Below are 14,788 nucleotides of genomic sequence, written 5' to 3'. Positions count from 1 at the left end.
AGAGAGAGAGAGAGAGAGAGAGAGAGAGAGAGAGAGAGAGAGAGAGAGAGAGAGAGAGAGAGAGAGAGAGAGAGAGAGAGAGAGAGAGAGAGAGANTAAATTCAAAAGCCTCACTCTTGATGATACGCTCAAGAATATTCTTTATCGCTTGTCATTTACGGTAAACCTTCCTCTAGCCTTACTAATTTTAAATTGTGAAATTGGCAAGTGAAAGAGGTCTTCTCCGATCACTTTTACGTTACCAAAACAAAAACTATAAACTTAAAACAGGCTTAAAAGAACCGAAGCCGTCTTTTCTTGTCTTTCCAGTTTCTAAAATGTTTCCCCCCTTTAGGTAACCATTGAAATTCCATGTACATCCGTACATCTATTTATTATGAGTAGTACTGAAAAATTACTAGGTCAGTTTGAAAGTCAACTTATACTCAAACATACGATAATATAAATTCCATTTAAAACTTTTAATGTAAGACAACCATACACTTCTGCCCTTAGGGTTCTATCATGAAGATTACCTGTTTCTTCATATCATTACATGGTTAGGGAAAGAAAATGGAGACGGAGAGGAAGGAGAGAGAGAGAGAGAGTGAGAGAGAGAGAGAGAGAGAGGAGAGAGGAGAGAGAGAGAGAGAGAGAGAAAATATGAATGAATGAATGTTGTTTTAGTTAAAAATCTCGCAAATTTAGGTCACGAACGACCTGTCTTACAATTAACGAGTAAACGGGATAGATAGGTGGATAGATAGGTGGATAGATAGGTGGATAGATAGATAGAGAGTGAGTGAGTGAGTGAGTGAGAGATTCAGGATTGTGGATTGCAGGTAACTGATGCATCTGTAAATTATACTTAAGTTAACTCAACTTGAAACTTACGTGCTTTACGACTTAAATCAAAAAGTTTTAAGCTCAAAATGTACTAGTTTACTTAGAAGTTCAGAAAGAGTCTTATTTTGCCTTTCGCGTTTTCTAATGTGTTTTCTCCTATCAGCTCCAATTGAAATTACCTGGTAACCTGTTAAAACTGTTTTAGTAGAAGGTAATTATCCAAATCAGTATAAATTATTTTTTGACTTAATTTCATGGTTTGCTCAAGAATATTTTGTTTCCCCTTGTCGTCTACAATAAAACCTTCCACTACTCCAACTAATTTTAAATTGAAGAATATTTCGATAGAAAAATCAATATTGACTTTTAATCTATTTTTACGTATACCTATCCAAAAATCATAACAGTAATCTCAAAAATATAAGTTTTTAAAGATTTCATTTAAAATACCGAAGGCCACAGCTTTCATAGGTCGCCCAAGTATAGTTTTTGTGTCTTGCTGTCCTCTATAGAAATATACAACGCAAACTAAATTTAAATTGTGAAATTTGCAAGTCACTTGTCTTTTCTACTAATTTTATCATTACCAATCAATAAAGAGCTTTAAGCTAAAACGTACTTAGAAAGAAAAAAGAAAAGGAAGAGAAAGAAAGAAAAAGAGAGATGGATAAATAGATAGCTGAGAGAGAGAAAGGGAAAGAAAGAAAGATAGATAGATAGATAAATAGATAGATAGATAGAGCGAGCGAGCGAACGAAAACGAGAGAGAGAGAGAGAGAGAGAGGGGAAGAGAGAGAGAGAGAAAGAGAGAGAGAGAGCCTGTATAATGGTAGATATTTAAAAAAAATCTCTCTTTCTCTTAAGGCTTATGTGGTTTACAGATTAAATCAAAATAACTGGTTTTATTATATAATCAATATAATTAACATACAAAAAGCCTCAGTCCTCAAAACTTGCACCGATTTTCTTGTTTCCTCGTGTCATCTATAAAAAATCTTTCAAAATCCCAGCTAATTTTAAAGTAAGTTAACTTGAAAGTTCATTTCATTCTCTATAATTTTACCGATCCGAAGCCCGAACCATAAACCTAAAGTTTTAAGTTACAATATAAACTTATAAACTTGAAAGAACAGAAGCAATCTTGAATTTAGCGTTTTCAACATGTTTTTCTTTTGTACAGGCAGACGTTTAATTTCCTAGTTATAATTTTATTACAAACCATTTAATCAGAAAATTATATTTTTTTAAAGTTTATTTTCACTTATTTTTTTCGGTGCCGCAACGGTTTAGGCGTTAAGACGGCACCCATCACTGCAAGGTAAAGGTCCCGGGTTCGAATCCAGCGGCCCTGCATTCGAACCCGACATACTTACAAATGGGCTTTTTCCCAAAAAACACCGTCACCCTGAGGGTTGATCTGACTCTGCTCCCTCGTAAAAAATTTGTTAAAAAAAATTTAAAAAATAAAAATAAATAAATATAATTTTTTTAAAACATTTCAAAACTACAAAATCCATTCATTTCATTTTTTATCATTTTACCATCATCTTATGTTCGAACTATAAACCTAAAGTTTTAAGTTATAATACAGGAAAAAATTCTAAAATCAAGGGAAAAGATAGAATTTTTTCCGACAGTCAGGCCAGTCATTACAAAAAGAGTTATCAACATCTAGGTTGGTGGAGGAAACTGTTGAACTTATCAATAGTATCACTTCTAGGTATGAGAATAGGGTAACCCTCATTTGGATACCAGCACATAAAGGACACTAAGGCAATGAAGAGGCGGATAGCCTGGCCAAAGAAGGCTCACATACTGCGTTTGTCGGGCCGCAACCGGTATTACCCCTCTCTATAAGCACGGCGAAAGAGAGTATTAATAGCTGTGGCATGAAACAATTCCTTAAAGAATGGAATCTGTCCCTCGGACATAGGCAATCGAAGGAGTTCGTGAAGGAAATCAAACCAAAAGAATCGAAATGGATATTCTCTAACTCAAGGAAGGGAATTAGGAGGCTGGTAGGTATCCTGACGAGCCATTGTCCTTTGAGAAGACACCTCTTCGTAATGAGTATTTTACCAGACCCCTTTCTGCGTTTTGTTTTTGTGAAATAAAAGAAGAAACGGCAAAGCACTACCTCGCAGAGTGTGATAGGTATGCCATAGATTCGAAACTTTTGAAGGAGAGGACATTACCAAATCACTCCCCGAGATTAAATGGTCCAAAATCTTGGGGTTTGTGAACAAGTCCAAGAGGTTTATGCACGACACGTGCACCGACCAAGTCCCGGACCTTTTAGGGATGGGGTACGAGTCTGCCCAGGCATTTAACCCCTCGGGTCTTGGTATACAAACTTATGATAAAGTTATGAGCTTAAAAGTACAGTAACAATTTTGTATTTAGCGTTTTCAACATGTTTTTCTCTCGTATAGGCACACCATTTAATCAGAAAATTATTATTTTTTAAACTTATTTCAACTACTACTAAAGATACAAACTGCCATAGACCTTGCACCAATATTCTTTGGTTTCTCGCGTCATCTGTACAAAAATCTTTCGAAATCCCAGCTAGTTGTCAATTAAGTTAACATGAAAGTTCATTTTGCGTTTTTCAATAATTTTACCGATCCGAAGCCCGAATTATAAACTTAAAGTTGAGTTATAAACTTACGATAAAGTAATACACTTAAAAAAACCAAAACAGTCTTGTATTTAGCGTTTCTCTCGCATAGGCAGACGAGACCTGTTAATCAATTAAAAAAAAGTAATTTTATTATAAAACTTTTACATATCAATAGATATTCTTTTTGTTAACAATTTAAATTCAAAAGCCTCACTCTTGATGATACGCTCAAGAATATTCTTTATCGCTTGTCATTTACGGTAAACCTTCCTCTAGCCTTACTAATTTTAAATTGTGAAATTGGCAAGTGAAAGAGGTCTTCTCCGATCACTTTTACGTTACCAAAACAAAAACTATAAACTTAAAACAGGCTTAAAAGAACCGAAGCCGTCTTTTCTTGTCTTTCCAGTTTCTAAAATGTTTCCCCCCTTTAGGTAACCATTGAAATTCCATGTACATCCGTACATCTATTTATTATGAGTAGTACTGAAAAATTACTAGGTCAGTTTGAAAGTCAACTTATACTCAAACATACGATAATATAAATTCCATTTAAAACTTTTAATGTAAGACAACCATACACTTCTGCCCTTAGGGTTCTATCATGAAGATTACCTGTTTCTTCATATCATTACATGGTTAGGGAAAGAAAATGGAGACGGAGAGGAAGGAGAGAGAGAGAGAGAGAGAGAGAGAGAGAGAGAGAGAGAGAGAGAGAGAGTGAGAGAGAGAGAGAGAAAATATGAATGAATGAATGTTGTTTTAGTTAAAAATCTCGCAAATTTAGGTCACGAACGACCTGTCTTACAATTAACGAGTAAACGGGATAGATAGGTGGATAGATAGGTGGATAGATAGGTGGATAGATAGATAGAGAGTGAGTGAGTGAGTGAGTGAGAGATTCAGGATTGTGGATTGCAGGTAACTGATGCATCTGTAAATTATACTTAAGTTAACTCAACTTGAAACTTACGTGCTTTACGACTTAAATCAAAAAGTTTTAAGCTCAAAATGTACTAGTTTACTTAGAAGTTCAGAAAGAGTCTTATTTTGCCTTTCGCGTTTTCTAANTAGTGAGAGAGAGAGAGAGAGAGAGAGAGAGAGAATGAATGAATGTTGTTTTATTTCACAAACTCACGAAAGAAAGAAAGAATGAAAGTAAAAGATAGATAGGGATAGATATAGAGATAGATAGGTAGATAGATAGAGAGAGACAGAGTGAGTGAGAGAGAGTGGGTGAGTGTGTACGTGTGCGTTTGAAACTGTGCATTTGGTATATCTTAGGGGATGGTAACCCAGAAACTTATAACTATTATAAATGTGAGGCACGTTCAAATATTTTTTTATTTATTGAACTGAGTGTTGCGGTGCAAAGCTTATGGTAGTTAAGAACTATTTACTAGATTAATAATAAAGTGTTACGTACAGAGATAAGCGGTGTTTCGCTTAATAAGAATTCTATTGTTGTTACTTGAAACTTCAACAAGAATATTTTCAGTATTACGTCGCTTTGGAAAATTCTTAGTATTTTTTAAACGTCTTATAAATACTTTATCATTTATTTAATCGTTAATTCTTTCAAAAATGACGTTTTGCACATTTTATAAAGGCTACGTCAGCCGGCTAATTTATTTATTTAAAATCGAAAGGAGCCTTTGTGCTCGCAATTCCAATAGAATAAGACATAAATTTATGTTGAATGTGATATTGTTTTGGTGGGGAAATCTAATTGACCGATTTGCGTCTCGGCAGTCAATATTTCACACTACTCACGTCCAAATACTCAAGCTACTAAAAGATACTAAAAAGCACTTCAAAATTAAATTCAATCTGTAAATCGCAGATAATAGCTTTAATTTAATAAAAGATAAATCAGAAGCTAAATTGAAAGTAACGATAATTTTGAGATGGCTCAAGGTAACAAAATCTAGTTCTTCTGCAATATCACAATCTTGATAAATGTAATATTCCATATCGCCTTACTAACACGTTCATTAAAATAAATAAATAAATAAAAAAAATAAATAAATAAATAAAAAAAAATATATATATACTAATTGCTTTTGTTCGAACACACTATATATTTATTATAACATAATCAAATCCTTTTACAAGTGCTAAAAGCTACTTAAATTTCATGTTCATGAGAAGTTTTAAAAATACATATAAAAATGTCATATTCAATGTGAATTATAATTTGAAAATAAATTCAAATTCAAAGGACTTTTGTCCGCAGTGGCCTGGTTTGTCGTTGTTGAAAGAAATTTTATTATGTAAAACATTTGGAATTTCAATAACGTCGTGTATCAGTACCTGTCAGTTATTGGCCATTCAAAATGTGCCTTTTGAAAGTTTAAATATTTAAAACCAAATTATAACTGTCTTCTTAGTTTTGTGTCATACAAACCCCGGCAATATATTTCCTTTACCTTTATATTTCTTGAACTCCAAATATTTTTAATTAAGAATTATATAATTAAAGTGTCAACAGAATTGGAGTGTTATCGCGGGATTGATTACCCTACAATTTAATTTCTGCGAAGTAAATAGAAACACAATAATATGTCCTCGATTTTGAAAAGTTATCTTGATTAATAAAAGTGAGGCGACGTTTGTCATCCGCCGAAAGGCAGAAAATGTGGAGAAACGGAGTTGGTTCAATTAAACGACGAATAAGTGGATAATTATTATGGCAATTATTAAACTAGGAATAGACAAGAATTCGTTGTAATTGGAAATTACTGTTTACAAGGAACAACTTTTAACATTTTTACTGTTGTTTGTCGAAAAGTGGGAAATTTTTAAATTTATAATACCCTGAAATCCTCCATACGCATCTGCGTACATTTGTGTATTGTGGACACTGACATAAACATAAATCGCATTAAATTGTGTAACCATTCGTTACCGATTAAATTTCACATCAATTTAGGACAGATAATATTTATTTAAAAATCGTGAGATGCGGTCTGGTGTGATGTAGGTTTCAGAAAAACATTTTCTTTATCGTGCCAACGTTTCGATCTTTATTGGGATCATCTTCAGGGCCTGGGATTTACAAACATTGTTTACATATTACAATTGCATTTTGGGTGTGGAAAAGTGAATTTATCCACACCCAAAATGTAATTGTAATATGTAAACAATGTTTGTAAATCCCAAGCCCTGAAGATGATCTCAATAAAGATCGAAACGTTGGCATGATAAAGAAAATATTTTTCTGAAACGTACATCACACCAGACCGCATCTCACGATTTCTAAATAAATATCGATCAACGGTCACTATTCACCACACATTACCAGATAATATTTTAATTATTTTAATCCATATTTGCTTCCTAATGGACTGTATTAATTATTCCAATTAATGATTCTTTTTATGTAAGGTTTTTCATCTCAACCAAAAACCTTAAATAAAATGAAATAAATAATTTCATTAAATAATTGGGATTTTTATTATTTATTAATTAAAGATAACTTATTGATTTGTTTCAATAGATTTAAAGTTTAGTTTTAATACATGCTTGTGATTACTTATACATTTCTTTTTTGATGTAAATAAAAGTATTTCTATCATACTAAGTTTATCTTTCAGTTTACATTAATCCAGTTCGGAAGAATCAAACGTAGCCACAGCTCAGTTTTTCATTGAAATTATTTGAAGTTGGATGAGTTTGGTGTTTCACTTTTTGGAAAAGCTCAGTTTTCGTCCAGTTTCTAGGGCTCATAAATGGTTAGTTCATCTTTCAGTATGAATCAATCCAAATCGTACGAGTCAACTGATTGCATGTAGTCACACCCTGTTTTTAGTTAAGTTTCTTCGATTTTTAGGGACCATACATGTTTGTTTCATCTTTCAGCTTGCATCAATCAAATGAAGAAATCAACAAAGTGTATGTAGAACCAGTCATTTCCTCCAGTTTCTTCGTTTATTGGGCCCATATATGTTCAATCTATAATTCAATTTGCATCAATACAGATTGAAAAAAAATCAACTAACTGTATGTAGCCATAGGTCATTTTTTCGTCCAGTTTCTTGGTTTTTTTAAGACCCATATATTTTTGTTCCATCTCTTAGCTTTCATCAATCCAGATCGAAGGAATCACTAAGTGTATATAGCCAGATCAGTTTTTCCTCCGGTGTTTATTAGGCCCATATATCCTCAGTCTATTGTTCAGTTTGCATTAATATATGTAGATCGAAAAAAACTCCAAAAAACAAGTGTCTGTTTGTAGCGATAGGTCAGTTTTTTGTTCAGTTCCTCGTTTTTTAGGACCCATACTTGTTTGTTTCATCTCTCATCAACCAGATCGGAAGAATCAACTGATTGTATGTAGCAGGTTCTTCCTTTTTGATGTCCCTTACATGCTCAGTTCTCCTTTCAGTTTGCATCAATCCAGATTGAAAGAATCAACCGAGTGTATTTAGCCACGTCTCAGTTTTTCGTCGTTTCGTTGGGTTTAACATTTATACAAATCAGTTGATCTTTCAGTTTCAGTCAATGAAACGAATCGCCTAAATGTATGCAGCCACAGGTCAGTTTTTCGTCGTTTCTACGAATATAATAGCCAATACAACTGAAGGAAATGTGAACAAAAACTGGATGACGAAAATCTGATTTGTATTAACTTACATTCAGTTTACATATTCTCCCGATCTGGATTCAATCAAACCAAAGGATAAACTATGGTATTTATATCTTGTAAATAAATTTAAATTTATTTAACATATCCGTTTTTTATTTTTGTTTTACTATTTTACAATCACAGTAGTACAAAGGGTGCAGTCTCATTTTTGTGAATACCTTTTTCTCCTTTGAAAGCTACCTAATGTTTTTAATTTTTTGGAAAATTAAATATATTTAATTCAGCATTTTTACAAAGGAATAAATCCATAACTTAACCAATTTATTCAAAACTCGACAACTCAAGGCTGCCTTATCCATCATTTTGTTTGTGTTTCCTGACAAAATTTGCAAAATGGTTATATTTAATTTTGATAAAAAGCTCCTCAGCCGAGTGTGTATGGGGCCAAAGAAGACAGAATGGGATAATGTAGTTATAGAATATTTTTTTATTACTGTTTATAAATTAGTAGACGGACTGAATAAAAAAATCGTATATTATTAATTTTTTCAATGTTAAAGAGTTTATTCCAAACAGCTTTTTTCTTGTTATTAATCAAAGGCCAAAATTCAATTCAAGTATTTACCAATTGCGCACTAACAACTGATAAGATCATAAATATTACCTATGTGAGCTTGTAAATTTTTCAATTAATATATTTATTTTTATTCATTCAAACATTTATCAATTAATCGGTTAAATATCAAAATAATTTTAATTCCATAAATAAACAATCGGTATTCTTGTGTTTTGGAAGAGACCGCCTTAAAAAATTTCTTCTGATTCGGTTAAATCGTCAATTTAATGTTAGCCATGGCTCGAAAACGTTTGTCCTTTTACATTTAGTCTTATTATTATAAAAAAAATAGGCCGATTAGGACATATTCAACGAGAAGAAGGCCGATAAAAAAATCGGATATGTACCGAAGGACGGTACGCGCTTTGTTTTCGTCAGGTCCGACTCTTCATAAGCAGGCTTTTACTAATTCGCCCTTTATCGTCCGGGGGCACGTATGAATTATCGGGAATATATTCTAAGTAGGATGGCTTATTATTATATTCAAGAAGTGTAATGCGGGAAAGGTCGGCGAGTATATAGACTAGGCCGAGGTGAGCCAAACCTACGTCGATACACCGCCAGATCGGATGCACAACAATAGCTTGGTTGGCAATGATATGTGTAAATAAGGAAATTCAATCTTGCCCCGTATACTCGTGGGCTTTTATTTATTTTTCCATCGACAGAAAGGAAATTAAGTACGAGGAAACTCATCCGGCCTTGCCGAATAAATCCAATCAGAGTTATATACAATAGAACATATCGGAACTGCTACGATATAACAACAGAAGAAAGTCAGGATCGGCAATGATTCTTCCTTTAAATTGATTTATGCGTTGAGAAATCGTATGTTGAAGGTAATTATTCATGGCAAAAACAGTTTCACTCGTTAAATTGTCAAATTCCCTCTTGGGATGATCGGGGATTCCAATCCTATCTTTGCTTTTTTGGCCTGTCATCTTGCCATTTTGGGTGTATTCACCAGTATCTCTGCTTATATCCTTGATATGACGACATGAAGCCATGAAGACGCCGGAAGAAATCTGACAGATTAAAACAGGATAGACAGAAAAATGTCTCTCTCTCTCTCTCTCTCTCTCTCTCTCTCTCTCTCTCTCTCTCTCTCTCTCTTGCTCTCGCTCTCTCTTCCTCAGTGGAATCAAGAATATAAGCAGAGAGAGGCAGATGAAAAGGCTACCGCCGAAGAAGGTGAGATGTCGAAACGCGTGTGACAGAAATGATCGGGCATTCTTTTTCTCCCAGCCCATCTCACGAAGAAATCTCATAATATTCAAATCGTAGTTCGGCCGTTTACGATAATTTTGGTCTGCCTGTTACGGACGTTATGACATTTCGTTTTCTTCAGTGCACGTCATCAATGGTATAAGCAAAGAGAAGCAGGCGCACGACCACCGAATGGCTTGATGGCACACCAATCGAGCAAAGATAAAAAAACGAAAATAAACAGAAACGACCATACTACAAGTCATCAACGTTCCATGAAGACATCTCATCGTTAAATCTGACGCCAGAAACTGCCCGAACCCGCCTGACTTTTCATTTCTTCGACTCATAATCGCCTGCAACCAAAGACTGCCTAAACTGCCTAGTATAGGCAGACCAAAACGACCGGAAACGACCGAACTTTCCCTCGTGTTTACTAAACACTGGACATCCCTCGCTCATAATTAGACTTGCTAACGGCTTTATTTTATTTTATTTTTGTTCGGGTTTGGACGTTTCTAACGTGATTCGACAGTTTAAGAAGAGACACAATTGTATACTTTAACTTCCACTGATAATGAAAAGAAATCATTTTAAGACAAGCAGATTCAAGGATTTTATTTTACATTTTTCGTATTATGGTTTCGACATTATTCAACCCTTTTGTACTTGGTTTTTACTTATTCATTTTCCTCTTCGGTCGAGTGTTTTTCATAACGTATCAAAGAAGATATGAAATGCTTTGAGTGAGGATGTTTCTGAGGGATATATTTCAACGTTTTCAAGGATTCAGCAGATCAGAAAGCGGTAAGAATTTTAGATCTTCGAAGATGGCTTAAAACAAAAACGGGAATTCCGAATAGTTGTTAAAAATAAGAAATGTTAAACTTAAGAAGGTCCGCGGACCTTGGGCAATCGTTGTGCAAAACCTGGCCAATGTCGAGGAGCCGTCTTCGAGTGGCGTATTGCCAGTCTTGAACTTGCGCCGAATCGTTTATGAGGCAAATGGGCCGCAACATGAAGTCTTATGCAATTCCCAAGGCTGAGAAAGACAGAAACGGAGTACGATTTTGAAGTCTTAGAACGTAATTTCTTAAACACACCAGTTTCCATATTGATCAATTTCGCTGAACGAATCCGGTTGACCTTTGTTTTTTTCAGAGGCGATCGAATTCCAAAAGTGGTTGTCATATCCTTGTAAACTTACAAATAATGACTGAAAAATATAATTCTGATCGAAATAAGGAAAAAGCAAGCCTACGAACATTTCTTTGCACATACAATTTAAGTTGTAAAGGGGTGACACTATCTTAGGATTATGCTCGCAGTTTACTGCGGATTCTGTTGACCAATGTATCAGCGGGTTGGGCGAGTCATTTCTGATCATTTTGTCAGACGCTTCTCGGCTTCTCACCATCTTTGGTGGTGGCCTGTACGCCAGCCTTGTTAAGCCAGTCATGGTCGATAGCCTCATTCCTGAAAGAATAATGTAGATAAACAGGAATAACCCATGGCATGGGGCGCAACCTGAAAACGTAAGCTTCGTATTTTTTTCTCAATCTTTTGCGTCCTATGATTTCTGAATATCCTCTCCCAACCCTTAGTTAAAAATTGGGCTTCCAGACGCAAAATAATACCGCAGCCCAGAGAACAAACTTTAAGCACAAGTTGTCTTCGTACACTGACTAAAGAGACTGTCTATGGACGAACGGTGCACGATCAGTCTCACAGGTGAGTCGAGAACCAGATCTATATGAAAAGACATGGAACGGATATTCACGGTCTGAACTACGGGTGCAAACAATTTCCAAGTCCATAGGTTGATATTGGGTTTGGATCCGTTGGGGCTTGATGATGAGACTCATAGACTTAGTACTTGATGCTGTCGTTCAGGTGGTACTGTTATCAGAAATCTTTACCGAACTGCTAGGTTCTCCTAGGGATGGTTAACATTCCACATAAAGCGAAAGCCTGTTCCGTCCTGTATTTAATATCTTGTCTACTTGGGAGTGATGGAACGGCCCATTCTATTATCAGGTGGACGCTGGGGGTTCGGACAAAAATCATTTCAGTACTTTGAGCTTCTCGCCTTGAAAAGTAACGTGATTCCTACAAGGAAAGTATGTACTCCAGCCTTTCCCTAATTATCTACTTAGCTTGATGAATCTTTATTTTGGTTGTTTCCGATTATTTTGATTCGTCGTTTCGTCTCTTGGCCATCTTCGGTAGTGGGCCTTGCGCCTGCCTCTCCCTACTGATTATCTTGATGCAATGTACATAGGCAGTCTAACAGGCAAAAACTGTGAGGATAGATAGAACTAAATGATCGCAAAATCCCTTCTGTGTCATAGGAACCCACACTATCGATGAGTATCACAGACAGAAGGACAAAAAGAAAAAGAAGGAACAATGGAATTCACTTATTGGACACAAGCAATCCAAGAATCTCCTAACTAATTTCGGAAAAAAAGAAACTACAGGATGTGTCCAAGGAAGCAGGAATAAACTGCGAATCCTAATAGGAATAATCCAAGACGGCAGATTTAGAATGGTCAAGAGCGAGATAAAACCGTGCCAACCTCTGCCCACGCCAATTAATTGAAAATTGGGAAACAAACTACTTCCAACAAATTACGAAATATAAAAGAGACTGTTTAGACCTTGGGAAACATCCTTCCAAACTTCCTGGAGTGATGAGGTCGTACTATGCTGATTATGTATAGGGCACATAAATATGATCCACAGGCACCTCATGGAAAAATTTATACCATCAACATGCCTTTGTTACCACAATGCCACTTATAATTAACAAGACACTGCAAACTAACTGGGCATTTAAAAAAATTGATATAATCCAAGACGGCACACGCAGATTCTGCAAAGAGGCAGAGGAGACACCAACACACCTACTAACAAACTGCGGTGCTGCACTTGCCGTGACCTTAGAAGAGAACCATTGAAACCGGGCCTATTAATCAAGTTCCTTGATGAAACTCACCGATGTGCTTTAGGCAGAGAACGGGGGATAAAATAGCCTTAAAGGCGCAGTATATTACACCCCGTCTATTACATCTCTACATCTACATGATCGCAAAATACCAAACTACAGGTTCATTAATCTGAAGACTTCAGAAGAATTGTTCAAAATTCAATCTCTAGATTGAAAACGAACAACCTACAATTTGGACATGGAGAATTTCAAAACCATGGCTTAATACAATTCATTTGGTTTAGAAATAATCAATGTAAAGATAAAACAAAAGCACAATACTGTTGGGTTAAAGTAAAATTAATGGATATTGCGCGAATTTCTTCTGGGGGTGCGGGTGTACCTGTGGTTGCTATCATTTTGGTCTGTCTACACTTGCTTTTTGTGCTGCTACAAAGAAAATGACAGTAGTGTTGGTCAGAATAGCAATTCTCTTTTTGGCAAAGATAGTTCTAGGCAGAATTTTAGGCAGCTATACGGATTTCGAGTAGTAAATACTCATCATCAGCAGAATATAGGAAATGGCTCGTAAATCCACCGCCACCGCCGTTCCAATGAGCTCAATTTTGAATGTGCGAAAAATGTTAAATATTTGTTAGGTGTTTAAAATAGGAGGTAAATCAAAATCTATTATTATATTATTTATGCATTATCTCCCTGTTTGATTTTACACTTTTTATTTCAAATTTCTCCAACCAATCTAGTTCCCTCCTTTTGTTGAAACTATTTAATACTGTTGTATTTAAATTCAAATTAAAATTGTGTTTTCTTTCATACAGATGCTCCTTAAATTTAAAAAAAATTGTTCGATTTAGTATTCTTTAACTATCGTTTTAATTTCTCTGAAGTTTTGTCCTATATATTTTATATCGCAATCAAGTTACTTTGCAAACCCCGCTTTTTGACAAGTTGTCAACCTTGTCTTTAGGTTTTGAGAGGATGTTTCACTTGGAAAAAAATTCTGTTCAAATCAAATATAAATTAATTAAATTTGTCCTTTTTTGGAAACGCTACGTAGACGATATTTTATGCATATGATCGGGAACCCCTCAGGACCTAAAAGAATTCCTCCATTTAATTCCTACAATTCACGTTGGGAGACTTGTTTGTATCTCACCTGATGATGAGTGATTATTTAATACTCGAAATCCGAATAGCTGCCTAAAACTTCTGTGAGTAGTTTCCATCTTTTTATCTTTTCCAAAAAAGAAAATGGCAGTGATATTCGACTGATTTATAATATGATCTTTATGATGAATTGACCGGATCAAAGCTAATTCATATAGTTTGATTGTTTCCGATTACATATTTTGATCTGTCCGTCAGTGCCGCCATTGCAACCGCCTTTCCCTGCTTATATCCTCGTCAAGCGATGAAGATGCCGCATTGCTAAACGCATCTTGTAAACCAAATGATCGTAAATGATCAAAATACAAGCACCAATTTTATTTAAGTTTTTAATAAGAAAAGGACAAGATGATCGTGTTAAAGAGGAATTAATGGATATTGTGGGATTTCCTCTTGGAGTCTGTGGTGAGAACCTGTGTTTGGTCGTTTCTTATTATTTTGGTCTGTCAGACGCGTTTTAGCATTTTCAGTGCTCGGCATTCAAGGAATGACATGATAAAATAATGGCAAACATACAATAAATAATGTAAAATGTTCAAAGGACAGCTATCGTTAAAAGTTTTTAAAAAACCCACCTGAAATATAAAGAAATGTTATGCTTTCTTGTATGTAATTTGGTCATTCCTCCAGATTCGTATATCTTTACTTTTGGCAGAAGTTTGGTCCTAACTGCTTTAAATTAACTTAAAATGTAGTCAATGGTAAAATTTAAAAAAATTGAATGGGAACTTAATTTATAATTTACCATTAAATTCTGTAAGCGTTTGTTTCAGTTCCTTCCAATTATAAAATTGGTCTAACTGGTTTCTTCAT

The sequence above is a fragment of the Cimex lectularius genome, unplaced genomic scaffold (assembly GCF_000648675.2).
Source record: "Cimex lectularius strain Harlan isolate CLEC.00 unplaced genomic scaffold, Clec_2.1 scaffold94, whole genome shotgun sequence".
Lineage (NCBI taxonomy): Eukaryota > Metazoa > Arthropoda > Insecta > Hemiptera > Cimicidae > Cimex > Cimex lectularius.
Note: the sequence above shows the minus strand (reverse complement) of the source record.